Raw genomic sequence first — 14,203 nt, 5'->3', positions numbered from 1 at the left:
GTTTTTAACAACTTGCAGTTTTAAACAAATATATTTTCCCTATCATTAGTGAACTCTCCTTTATAAAAGGGCCTGGCTGATGTCAACTTCTGATAAAAATATACAGTTCTGAGAGTATTTACAATATGCTGCATTTACTATGCCATACTTTTTTTTAGCTCTTCCTAAATTTTTTCTCTATCAGCATTTATAATGGCACTTAATAGCGGTTTTGCTTTAGATAAGGTTCTTATTTAAGTGATAGGCTGGGTGAAATACTTAAGGGATATCTTGGAAATGTTATATAAAAATGATTAAACTCAAGCTGTGGACTGTAAAAATTATAGCTTTATAGGCCACATGCCTGCCTACCCTTCAATCACTGTCAAAGTGATAATTTCTACAATAATATGTTTCTTTTATTGTGAGATTCTAAACATCAAGTGCTGTTTAAACATTAAACTGAATTGTTTATGTTAGTGCTGTACTCAGTGTGTCATACATCAGGCCACCGTAATCTCTCATGGAATGTAAAATTCTGTCATGAATCATGGCTTGTATATCGGAAATTACTGTAATTTTGATTGGAAATTACAGGGCTCTTGAAATGTTTCTAATTATGATAGAATGTTAGAGCCGCTTCAAACCTGTGTGCTTCTTCAGATGTCTTCATTTACATGCCAAGACTATGCATTAAGGAGAAATGTCCTGTTCTCACTTTACCCCTCACCCACCCACCCTGCACATTCTTGTTTTGGGCTATTTAGTCTAATTATGATGAAGATCTTGTATTCAAACGTATATTATCTTGCCTTTCTTTCTGATCCTGCATCTTTTCTGACCTGTCCAATTAAATTTATCAAGAATAACAGACTGTATTGTTACAGAGCCACTTTCTCCAAATCCCGAAAATGGATAACCAGGAACTAGGCGGGTATTATTGTAATAAGGGTCAGCCTTAAAATGAACAAAAATAAATATTAAAATTCCTCCATAACTGTCATTTAATTACTCGTCATCTGTCACTTAATTCAGTGACCTTTCCTGCCTCCCCATTTATAGCATAGCTACTTTCAGTTTGCTGCCCCTTTGCTATCTTCATTCTTTGTTTCTTTTAAATGATATCCCCAAATCTGCCCACCTGGGCTGTTTGGGAACCGTTTATACAATGGCAACAACGGGTTGGTAATTTCATGTGATGTTCTGGTAAGTTTTTTAAACATGCTTGTTCTTTGGACCCCTGTCCTACAAAGCTCCCCATTTGTCTCTTCCAGCAGCGTCGATTGGCATCTTCTGTGTCTCTGCCAGGATGGTGTGTTTCCCAGAACCTCTAAAGCTATTAGCTAATCCCCTCATTACTGATTAAGAGAGAATCCTAAGAGCCAGTTGTTGGCTGTGGGGTCAAGCATACCATTAACTTTCATTCTTTCAGATAGTTATTCCTAACCACTAATATCCTGTAACTTCCTAACAGAGGATTTTTATACTTTTCTCTTTGTTATTCAGTTTAGGTGTCAGTGCTTCCCTCATTATGAAAATATGTGGAAAGATTGGCGATTACTTAAAAATAAACAGTCCAAAAAGTGTACTTATCACTAAGTGAAGGAGTCTGACTTATTAAGGGAAAGTAGTCATTTAAGTTCTCTTCTGCCAATGATTTCTGTGAAAGAAACAGGAAAAACTAGCAAACGAACCAAACAAACAAACAAACAAACAAAACTTCAAATCAGACTAACCTCTTCCATGGTCAAAATTTTTAACTTCTAAAAGAATTATTTACTTCTGAGATGTATGTGCCCACAGATTGTCGGAGTGAGGCAGAGGTCCCTGAAAATGAAGTGTATATGAAGAGGAGAGAGCTGGAGTCACTTTTATTTCACCCCATCTTGTTCCAACTGCTTCTGATCCTCTGGGTTGGCTTATCGACTAGCGCCATCTTTGTGCTAGACCCCATTGTGCCTAATGTATGACCTACATTTAATTCTCAGAATAACCTTTGGATCTAGCCTTATTTTCTTCAGTTTATACATGAGAGTCACTAGACTAATAAACAGTAGAGCCAATCCAAGTTTCTCAATTCTCTGCCTCTGTCCTATTTTAGTATTTCCACAGGGTTCTAGGAGCTTCAGCACTTAAGTAATAGCCTGCTCTGGAACAGAGGAATTAGGGGTATTGGACTAATTGCTAGAGGAAACGGTGCGAGCTTTCCTTTCTTCATTGACATTTTCATGGAATATGGGTTCTTATAAGCCATAGGGTCCTTGGAATCCAGGCTTTTTTCATGTACGCTTGGGGTGAAGGGAGATACATGGTAGAGGACTCCAAGTAGCCTGTGGTCCTATCTGTATCACTGATGTTATAATACTGAGAAATTATTTAACCTTTTTAAGCCAAAGATTCTTTGAATGTGGGAGAAGATCACATGCTACAATAGATGCAAAAGAGTTTTTAAATTATACAGCACTCTACACAAATGGATGATGTCTTATAATGTGCTAAGCAAGAGGCTCAGGTCTTTACACAGAGTAGCTTATTTGTTATCTATCTATCTCAGATACTTTTCATTTTGGACTAAAAGGTAAAGCTTTAGGTGGATACCCTGAATGGCAGGCTGCATAAGCATTTTTTAAGGTCTCTACAGTCCCAGAATGTTATGAAACCAGACACATCACAGTCGTGCTATGTACTGACTAATGCACAAAGTATTTTCAGTAAAAGAAACTAACTCTGTGGATGCCACCATTTCACATGTATTATATCTTCTCTTCGATGAGTAATAGAAATAAGATTGTTTTTAACTCTCCTAGAAATGTCTGAATAAAATATGCGAATAAAAACTGAAGGTAGGCTACTTTTTGTGCTTGGGTAGGAAAGCAGGCTAATGCAAACTTTAAAAAGATGATATGCTTTAAACATAATGTGAATAGCTACAAATGAATACACTTTATATTCTGAGTATTCAAATAAGCAGCAGTTTTTCCAAGTGAATCATATTGGAATTTTATCAAACATTTAGTCTGATAACATTCAAATAATTATGAGAGCAGAATCCGCTAATTTTACTGTTTAAAAAAAATAGTTGATTTGGGTAATAACCATTACGGTATCAAGGTTCAGTTACTGTTCATTGGTTATAGTGTTTTCATATGGGAGATGGAAATGGAATTTTTTCCTTAATGGTGGCAGATGTTGGAATCTAATTTTATTCCACAGCAAACCCCCTGAGAGCTCTGAGACTTAAGGTGTATGTCCAGCAAGGGGACATTAGCAGCGCCATAGGCCTCGCCTTGTACATCGAATTGTTACATCGATTTTCATGTCTGTAGAGGTGGAGCTTGCAGATACAGTAAAGCAGGAGTAAAGGGCTTTTACAGAACGGCGCTGCATTGCCACTTGTGTTTAGAAAATGATTTCTCTCTAGTGCTTTACTGAACAGGATATTTCTTTTAGGTAAAGCAACTAGATGATGAAAATTCTATTTGACTGAACATGACTGAATATAATCTTTGGCAGTCTCTATCCACTAGTCCTGTAGAGTTACAGGACTCTTTGGCTGCTAGTGCTCCAGCTAGTTGCTAGGTATGGTTTTTTAGTGCTTAAAAAAAAAAAAGTGGATTTTTGCCTCTGCAGAGATAGCACAACCAGTGGAAGAGACCAAGTAATTTAAAGACTTTGGCCTTTTTTCCATTCACTTTTCAGCACTTTTGCCCTTGAGATTCAAAGCCTTTTGTGAGGGGGAGAGGAGTGAAGGAGGTGGAAGAAAGAAGGAAGCTCCAGTGCATCTTTTTGACCTTTGGGTTTGGAAATTCTTCCAGGGTGATTGGACTGTCTTAAATACATGTAAGATGATAGGTCATGAATCAGTGGGGAGATGGGGCAAAAAAAAAAAATGTAATTTTCATTGCTGGAAACAGGAGTGTATCGTGACAAAACCCAGGGGAAAAAAAATCACAGACCACGATTGCGCTCTGTATTACAGCTCGTTAGTGAAGGCATCCTTTATTTTGTTAGAATTAAATTACACTTCAGGGAAACTACACTTTGAAGCTCTATGCTGATTCATTCTTTTGGAATGTTCATGCAACAGACTTTGCTGCAACACGATTTCACCTGTGTAGCCTCCTATTGAAGACACAAAGGAGGCCCCTGCAGATGTGAGAGTCACAGTTTCTGTTATTCCTGGTGCCACATCCTTTTCTGGGAGGCTGTGGGATGATCTTTACATCCTGTCCTCACAACCCCTTCTCTTGGGCAAATCCGGTTTTCTTCAGCCAGGGTCTGAAGAGAGAACTGCCTCATTACACACTCTCCATTTAGTGCTTGTATCTCATTTTTATTTTTATTTATTTATTTTTTTCTGGGTAGAGGTGACTTTGGGGAGATGCAGCTTAAGTTGACCTGAATTGGCTTCCCTGGTGGAAGAAGGGCCAGAGAAGTACTTTGAGGGATGTGCAAGGAGAGAGGCAAGACAACCTCAGGTGTAGCCACTTTGGCAGCCTGCCCCGGTGCAATTTAACACCTATGTGGGACGTCCTGAGCTGCATTCTTGAATAAGAAGGATGTGGACTTCCATCCATCATCTCCTGCTTAAGGTGTCCTATGTTGATAACCATCTAAAAATCTCTTATGTGTAAATTAGTGGGAATCCATATTGGATTTAATTTTCTAAAATGCAGACCTATCTTTATATTTCTAGGTGCTTGCTAAAAGGACTATTGAAATCAGTGGTTTTAAATATACAAATATTGACATACTCTAACAGTTTAAAAGGTACATGACTGTATGTTACACAATGTTTTAAGAGCTATTTAAACATGTGGATCTGAATATCAGCCTGTCTACATTTTAAAGACAAGCCTGTGTTTTACAAATCTAGGGTTTGATTAAGGGGGCCCAGGATTATTCAGTAGAACACTTACTTGCTTATTATATTTTGGGCTAGAAAAGCATGTAGAGGGATGTTTTTCCTTCTATACACTTAATGTTATCTATTTTAAACAAGTTGGACAGAAGATTTTCAGTTATCTTATTGCCCCTTTCAAATCATTTAAAATTTTCACTCTTTTTCCCTTACATTTGAAATTAATTCACTAAAATCATATAAATACTTTTTCCTCATTGACTCATTTAATAAGTTAACTGTTAGAAATATAGTCATAACTCATGAAGCCCATTTTCTCCATCTTGAAAAATGTTGCAAGAAAATTTTAGACAATATTTGAAAGGCATCTGTTTTGAGAATATTGGGCCTGCTCTTTAAGGAGGATTATCCTATGAGGAAGTCCAAGGAAGGTTACCACAAGAGTGGGCCACTTTTAAAGTATTGCAGCACATGCATTCTAAATATGAGTATCTTAAAAAGTAACCTTTAAGATGATGTATTTGTAGACTCTTTTTTAATCAGAGACCACCTTTTGTCCTAAAATATTAGTATAAATTGAAAAGTACAGAGGAAGAATATTCTGTGGAAGTTCCTCTTTCTGGAAGCTTTTTACAATATAATCAGTTTTGACAGGTGAAGAGTAAGTTCTTCAGGACAGGCTCAGGCATCCACAAAATAGGAGCAGGGAAGAAAGCAAACCAGTGCGGTTTAACTCTAAACAGCAGTTAATCCTCAAACTGAATGTAGCTCACTTAAACTTAGCACATAACCATAACACTGATATAATCCTTCAGCAAACTACCAAGTTGAAAGAAAAAGTGTTTTCTCAGAAGTCTCAACAGTTGTCTTTTATGTTTTGGGTAGTAAAGGTAGGTTTTACTTTAGCTTTATCTTCTTTTTTTTCCTCATATGAGAAATGAAAATAAAGGCCCTGTAAAATGAATGAACTATGAAAATGCATTTATGCAAAATGACAATAGAAAAATAGCTCTGGAAGAAACTGCACCATTAAAATTTCACATCAATGAAAGGTGCTAAGAGAAGGGTGGAAGAACTTATGTTGCTAATACGAATCTCATGTGGATTTTTTTTTTCTGCTCTGCCGAATACCTTCAGTATCTTAAAAAGTAACCTTTAAGATGATTCATTTTTATAAGTATAGTTGTTAAGCTTTTACACATGCAATTCTTTTGCATGACAAAACACAACAATGTCATAGATGCTCGTGTAAAAATAAATGTATATATTTTAGAGATTAGTAGAAACATAGCCATTCAGTAATTTATCATGAAATACCTTGTAAAATATAAGTTCCCTCCTCATGTGGAGTTGCCATACAATTGTTAAATTGATGAAGTTGTCTTTTCTTCTAAGTCTTCATCTACTTCTGTTGTATGTTCATAGAGAATCTATTCTCCTTTGATTGCTCGATTCAGCAACTCCAGTTGCCTTTGTGTATTTTTTTAACAATTCCCTTTTCAACCAGTATGCTTCAGGAATTGGGCTTCAACGCACTGTTTCATAAACTGCCAGCCTCCTCGGCCGCCTCACTGCCTCTGATTCCGTAAATCAGATCATAGGCAGCATGCTGTCATATAATAAGGTGTCTGATCCTTATTACCAGTTTGTTGATGCACAGACTCCTTCAAATTGACCATTGCAACACATGGTTTCCCCTGAAACTAGCTGTGATAATTAGCGTGGTTCTAATGAGACAGAATGTCACTGATCTTGTGCTGAACTGTCGAGTATCGGCGCTACGGATGGGAACTGTCAGAGCCTGCCATCTGTGACAGCGCTTGGCATATTCCAGTGGCAAGGTAGAGCATGCTCAATAGAGTATTTTCAAACAAATGGCCCTTTTCTTGATGAGGGCTCGGTGTTCTGCTCAACGGGAAGAATGTTTGCCCCAACTTTGGCCCACGCGACACCCGTTTTGAGATCCAAATGCGAATAAGCATTTAAATCTCTGTTCTGTGTTACGTAAGAGAAGAATCTTTTGTTTAGTAGGTGAATTTTAAGTGGCATCCCTTGCCCTGATTTTTGACTCTCCCAATTGCCCCATATCGGCAGGTAACAGTAAAGAAGTCCTTGACAATACTTTTCCCGATTTTAAAATCGCCTTGTTTAAAAGAGATTTGTTGGAAGTTGGGATGGCTCCTGGTGATGAAGCAGTCTGATTTGATGGGGAGAAAGGAGACGAAAGAAATAGCTCCGAATGTGTATAGGAATACCCAAGTTGAATAGAAGAATTAAAATGGACAGGACATTTAGATCTGTAGGCTCCAGAGAGAAGTAGAGATTTTTTTGCTAGAGTAAAAGTCCAGCGCTGCTTATCATTCCAAAATATGCTTTGTTGCTTTTTATTTCCTCCTCTCTGGCAGACCACACAGGGCTTGTTCTGAAGAACATTTTCACTAATCTGATCAGGCAGCCAAATACGCCGGGAAAACTGCTTTAATGATCCCACTAATTACCTCAAGTCAATATGAACTGTATTATTAGACTGAGGGAAAATATTCCATTAGGTCTCCCCCTTGGGAGTTTCTCCGCTTTGTGATGTCACTGAAGCCTTCACCCTCTCGCTTGTAATTAATTTTATTTACACACGCAGGCACGCACAAGGTCACACCTGCACAACCGGCGCTGGCCAGGGAGCTTGTGGCACTCCGGCTTAATCAGATCTGTCATAATTACCATTCTGCATGTTTCTGACACACGCTGTGAAATATTTCAATTTAACTGCCGCTACCAGCACAACCAGATGTAGTGCGAGTGTGGCTGCATTGGAAATATTATTCCTCAGGATAAACTCTCTCCTCCTCCTTTTTCCTCCCACCCCCCCCCCCCCTTTACAGCTAATGTGGCACAGAAGCTGATGTATCCTGTAAATCTTGAATGCAGCGCTAGATTGATAACAGGCGATTAGACAGTTTAACCACAAACAGCTTGTTCATTTTTCACAAATGAAAACCACATGTGGTGTAACTAAAATTTCAGGCCCTTTTTTTTTTTTAAGAGTTGGGGGTATGTATGTGTGTGTGTTGAAGATGTGCTTAAATAAAAATAAAATGCAATGAAAAGTTAAGGGTCTATAAAAATGGAGAAGTTAACTAGGTTTTTCCAGGTTATTTTATCAAAATCCTCATCAAATCCCATCTTTCCACTTTCACCAAAACTCAAATGAGAAAAAGATTCTCCATTGGACTTTCCATTATTTTCTCTAAGATTTAGTTTGGGTGGGAGAGATAATATCCCTTTGATCTATCCACTTGTATTTTTTTTCAGTACTAAACTATTTATTTGAATATAAGTTCTGAAAGAATATTTACTGTTGGGCATGTATAGTTTTTTAAAGGTCAGCCTCCCTATTTTTTAAAATGAAAAGTTGTTAGTGTATGGTCATATTCCAGACAATTCAAAAACAAAATGGACCAAATCAGAAAATTTAGTTCTTGGGGATGTTTGTTGATATGCAGAATCAATCTGAAAGGAAGAGTTGAAAAACCAGTGAATTCTGTTTCCATAGAAATTTTGGAGCTAACCTGGCAGAAAGTACAGACTCAGTAGGTAACCATATAAGGCCAGAGTCATCACCAGTCTCAGAAGAATCCAGCCATAAAAAAAAATAATAATAATAAAGTATTGGAGCCAGAAGAAGGCAAACAAGCTGGTAGAAAACTAAATTTAAGAGAGGAGAAAGAAATAGGATCAGTGGTGATTTAGAATCCTACCTCTAGAGAAGATTCACCACAATCCACTTTAGAGAACATTTAAAACCATAGCTATAGCCTAGTTAAATGTCTTTTAATGCCAAATAAAATATATTCCTTTCCTTTTATCTTTATTTTTGTTTTACTACTTCAGTAATGAACCTCTCTTGGAAGCTTCCTAGGATTCTGTGGTGATTCCTGTTATCTGATGCAAGGTGCCATTTCCCATAGGCTAGTGGGTCTTTTACTCTTGTTCCCTTACTTTAGTCATTTTCCCTCTTCTTTAGTTATCTTCTCACATTAACAACCCCCTCCCCAAGAAAAAAAACAAAAGCAAAAATACCCTTCACTTCCCAGTTTTTCACCAGGACTTTTTTCCCCCTTACCCTGGCTATTTTCTGTGTGTTTTAGGTTTGCTCCATGAAATCTTCCAAATTTGAAATTTCACACTTGTCTGCCTCTTCATACCTTCTTCTGGCCTGAATATCATTTTAAAGAAAAAAAAAAATATTTGTCTTTTAGTTAGAACCTTTCTCCCATCTCAGATGCTAAGCAGTTCACACGGTTAATAGCAAGTTATTAGGTCTGTTTTTTCTCAAATTCTTCATCCGCTTTTATAGTCATTTTGCAAGGTGCAGATATTGTGGAAGATTTGATTCAATCCCCACCTCAGTGATCTGCCACAACACTGTTTCCTGTTGAATACAGGTATCTCAAAAAAAAAAAAAAAAAAAAAAAAAAAAAGGATACAGGTATCTCCTCAGAATCCTTCTTAACACAAAGGTGAAGGCACCAGTGGTCACTAATCATTAGCTCAACCCACCGTTGCTCAGTCACTTGTATTTTAGGATTCCCAAGAAGAGATTTGAGATGCACAGCATAGTTGTATGGGGATGAGTCCAAGAAATAAGTGAAGATAAAAAACAAAAACAGAAATCATACCTTATAACTTAATTGCAACTTCCTTTGCTTTAATGACCCTGAAGTCTTTGCACAGCTACTTCAAGGTATGTTAAGGATAAGCCAGCATGCAAATTGAATCACATTTTTGCAGTCATTGGTAGAGCTCACCACAGAAAGGAAACTTGACTTGTTCCTTAGCAAGGGAAAGATTTCGTAAACATTCTAAAAAACCATCCACTAGTTTTCCATGTTAGAAAACTTTTATTTTTGTATGTTGGAATTTCTTTGTTCCCAGCACACCTGGTGGATACAAAAGGGAACAGAAAGGAGAGACAAAAAAAGTTACTGTTTAGGTATTGGTATTGTATATATGCAGTTTGAGAATATTCAATATTTTGAGTACAAGGGAAGAGCATGTCTTTAAATTTAATTAGACTATTAGAATCCCATTATTCAAAACAAGATCATAATTTTCTTTATGAACCCTGCTAGATCCCTGTCTGATAAAAGGACAGTTTTCATGTATCTGGTAGCAGATCATAGTTGTAGGTTCAGTAGAAAGTAGTTCACAAAACTTTATCCTGCCTAATGCAGTCCACTTTCTTTAGCACTGGTTGTTCTTCTGCATTGCTTTGGATCCTCATGAAAATATACAGGAAGGAGAATAAGGATTTGCCATTGTCTGTCGGGCCCACTGTTTGCATTTTTCATTGTTGAAATCATTCATATCATTTACAATGTAGCTCACTGTTTTATTCCAGAGTGGACAGGAATGGGGAGGGCATGTTCCTGAATGTCTATGTCATGTAAAAATAGGGTTATGGTAGCTAATTGATAAACTCACAGATAAATATATATTGTTGGGCATGTATAGTTTTTTAAAGGTCAGCCTCCCTACTTTTTAAAATGAAAAGGTGTTAATTTAGGCTGTGTGGTGATATTCCAGACAATTCAAAAACAAAATGGACCTAATCAGGAAATTTAGTTCTTGGAGATGTTTGTTGAGATGCAGAACGAATCTGCATTCATTGAAAATTGAAAACCAGTGAATTCTGTTTCCGTAGAAATTTTGGAGATAACCTGGACATAAACTTCATCTTTCAGAGAAAGCACTGAGGATTGCAAAGAGTTGGTGCTCCCAATTCCATGGCTTTCATGCTGTACAGCCCCAGGCAAGTCACTTAACCTCTCAGGCTCTGAACTGCCCCTTTAGGAAGTTAAAATAGGTTGGGTCAGATTATGTCTAATGTCCCTGCAGTTCCAGGTTCTGTGAGTTTGTTGCTGAAACAGGTGCACGATTGTGAAAGAGGGTGCTATTTTGATTGAAGGTACTGCCGACAGGTGTGTTAGTCTGAAAATGAGTCACAGAGGAGGTAAGGTTTTGAATAATGAAAGGGTTTAGTTTTGAGGGGGCAGACAAAGTGCTATTTTGGGGTCTGTAGCCAAAAAGTATTCGTAGGTGGGATATAGTGGGGAGAATTGATTGATTGGGGTGCAGTACATGAACTTCATGTTACATAGTGTGAGGTGAGTTGAAGGTTGATGTAAACTCATCTGAGACTGTTTATTACACACCTGGATGACCTCTCTCTCATTAGCAAGGACCTAGCAGAACCAGTATAGTATAGAGATGAGATGAGCTGAATTCAGTTGGGGAATGGGCTTGGCTTAATACATGGTGGGGCAGTGGTCACCACAGAAACCATGTGACTTGACAGATTGCTAAAGAATTTCCTCCTTAAACACATTTTTCTTGTTTGCTTGTTTTTTATTTTAACTGATGCCTGAAATTCTACTTTTAACATTTTACTGTTTTTGGACTGGTATAAGTCCTGGGAAGGATAACACATTAAAGAGGAAAACATATTCTTGGTCCATGAGAAATCCCAAGTTTGGAAGAGATTAGTGAAATAAGAAAAACGAAGCAGGGAATGACAGCTCAGTTGAAGGAATATCTTGAAGCCCATATTTGCAAGTTCATAAATTGGTACCTGTAGCATTTAATAGCTGCTGAGGACTGCCCGTTCCCAAATGTCTCCTTTAAATGTTTACCCATTTACTAATGGTACCAACACGAGTGCTACTTGTTATGGGTGCTACTTGGCTGGTTCATTGATGGAGTATTTGGTGGTTTAAATGAAATGCAGATTAGCTAAAAATAAATTACTTTCAATAAGGTCAAGGAAGTGAAGGCTGTAAATAAAATATACATTCACAAACAGACAAATGCTATTAGGAAATCCAGCTCAGTCCATGCCAAGCTGTTACTGTCTAAATTGCCTTCTTTCTTCCTGGCTTGCAATTAATTTTTGCTTGTGTGTTTGGAGATTGGGGGAAGGGTAATAGCCTAATGGGTAATGATTTTATTTTAGTATTTTGATTAAAGAGACTAAATAACTTGGACCCTGGATAACCATAAGGACTAAAGCCTTATCCATCAAGCTTAATTTCTAGACAGAAAGTTGTGTTATATTTCTGGATAAATTTAGCATTGTGCTACGTATAATATATACCAAGGAGATGGCTGTGTGGGAGTTATTTTCTACCAGTGCCCCCCCCTTACCATCTTCCTGTTCACTTTTTTTCTTTCTTTAGCCCTCTATTTGACTAGACCCCTTCTGCCCTGTCCTCAAATCCTATAACCATTTGCTCTTTGAAAAGTGGTGCTGAGAGCAAGGACTAGTATTTGGTTACCTCTGGTTTCCTAACTTTTGCATAGCTCCCCATGTCATTCTTTTATTCCTTTCCCTGCTGCTATCTTCTCTCTGGCCTGCTACTTATCCCCTTCTGTTTGGGAAACCCATGTGTCTTTGGAAAACCTCATTAGTGTTCCTCTTCTGACAGACATTTCTCAAAGGATAATCTACTAGTCTTGACTACCCTTACAGTTATTTGGATGGTATGAAGTTAATTAAATTAGAATATGGTCGCTCTCTTCACCATTTTATAGGTTATAAACCCATTTTTTTAATTTATAGTAGGACCAGGGAAAAACAGTGAGGAATATATGTGCTAGTACAGTTAATCAAAAATTTTTAAGCTGTCAAACTATTGTTCTATGAAGGAAATATCCTCCAGCACTGAAATAAATTAAAGTCTTCTCTCATTTTGGTCAACTTGAGGATTGGGTGAGGGTGGGCATTCTCAGCAACCATGGCACTGTTGAGATGCCCCAATGGAAATGTGGGGCTCCCCAGGACATAGTCTGGGAACAATTGTACTAGTGATTAACTATTTTCCTCCAACCCATCTCTAACAGACCATGTCCATTAGTGGCAAAAAACAAAACCAAAAAACAGGAAATCTGTTTCATGAATCCATAAATACCAAAGTTTTCTAAGCTAGGAACATATATGATTCTAGAACAATATTTGAAATATGTGTATGTGTGTTGGCATATCTATATGTGTATATACACACATGTGGTGTGGTAGGAGTTCTTAACCTGTCCCCTCTCTCCCCCACAGGGGTCCATAAACTCGGAAAGAGAAAGATACCTTTATTTGCACTAACATGTTACTGAAATTTGACATTTTATTCAGTTATCAATATGGGCAACAAATCATAGTAGTGTTAACAATACATATGAATTTGTCACCAGTAAAATTCACAAATATTTTCATATCATGGTAAATTATTGCAGATATCTCAAAATATTATCTTTGTTCATCACTACAAAATTATAGTAGTTATCAGATCTCTTGTTAGATGTTATTTAGTGTGTTAATAAAGAAGCATTTATATTACTATATCACAAATTTTTGATAACTGTATTTCAGCATAATTGGCTTTTCTTCATAATCTTATTTTATTTCAGACATGCAAAAACATTGTTCTGGAAGGCATCATCTGTGGGCATTACCAGCTTGCCAAAAGGGTCAATGGCAAAAAAGAAACGAGATAAATGATTAGATAAATTATATGTGAGGGAAAAAATTACATTTTCTTTTTAGTACATTAGCTGAAGAATTCTTAAATTTACCAGGGAAACATTTGTTACTTATTACTTTATAGTGTGCTTATTTTTCAAGTGCCCTTCACTTCAGAGCATGTAAGCAGGGGTTTAGATTCATTGTAGTAACATTTAAAACAACAGCAAAAACAGAAGCCTTATTGGCAGCCTTTTCTCCAACATTCTGATGCCACATATAGTGCAGGACTTTGTGAGAAGAGGGCCCTTTGCCCTTAGACTAGAGACTGTGTCAGGGGGAATTCACCTTTATATCAACTTACATCTGAGGTATAAGCTGTTTTCCCCTCACCGGATTTTAGGTGCTGGTGGAAGTGACTCCCTATTATATCTGTCTCTACATCTCCTCTTAATCCACATAGTAGTAGGTGGCACATAGATGGCAATTAATAAATATTTGTAGAAGGATAAAATGATCCAGAAGCACATTTCATCTGCTTTCAATTTTGCCCTCACAAAACTCAGCACATTCTTAAGAGAGTCTGGGTGGGACGAGAGGGCCTCTGTCCTCAGACAGAGTAGGGTCAGACTCCTGTCCTCTTTCCCCAGGGCCCCTCTTGGAGCCTGCCTTCTCCAGGTATGAAAAGGATCAGTGGTCATGAGAAGTGACTGACATGGCCTGTGCAGCAATTCCCAGCCCCCCTGTCTCCCTTTATTGGTAAAAATTATAACTCAGCCATTGTCACTGGGATCCACATGATGCTTCTAGAAATATTTACGGTTTCTTTTTTTGATGTGTCCTTGTGAATCACCAGA

General features: G+C 37.5%; 1 protein-coding gene and 1 long non-coding RNA gene across 9 annotated transcripts in view; one reads left to right on the top strand and one right to left on the bottom strand.

Moving 5' to 3' along the window:
- SATB1 (SATB homeobox 1) overlaps positions 1 to 14,203 on the top strand; it is a 101,518-nt gene that overhangs the window by 67,748 nt on the left and 19,567 nt on the right. The gene's annotated exons all lie outside the window — the stretch shown is intronic.
- Positions 1 to 14,203, bottom strand: part of LOC140614088 (uncharacterized) — a 41,882-nt gene that overhangs the window by 15,027 nt on the left and 12,652 nt on the right. The window contains exon 4 of the long non-coding RNA XR_012014983.1: positions 9,517 to 9,777. This is a non-coding gene — a long non-coding RNA (uncharacterized lncRNA). The remainder of the gene's footprint in view (positions 1 to 9,516; positions 9,778 to 14,203) is intronic.

The sequence above is a fragment of the Canis lupus genome, chromosome 22 (genome assembly GCF_048164855.1).
Source record: "Canis lupus baileyi chromosome 22, mCanLup2.hap1, whole genome shotgun sequence".
Taxonomy (NCBI): domain Eukaryota; kingdom Metazoa; phylum Chordata; class Mammalia; order Carnivora; family Canidae; genus Canis; species Canis lupus.
This window is presented reverse-complemented; position numbering and strand designations above follow the sequence as displayed.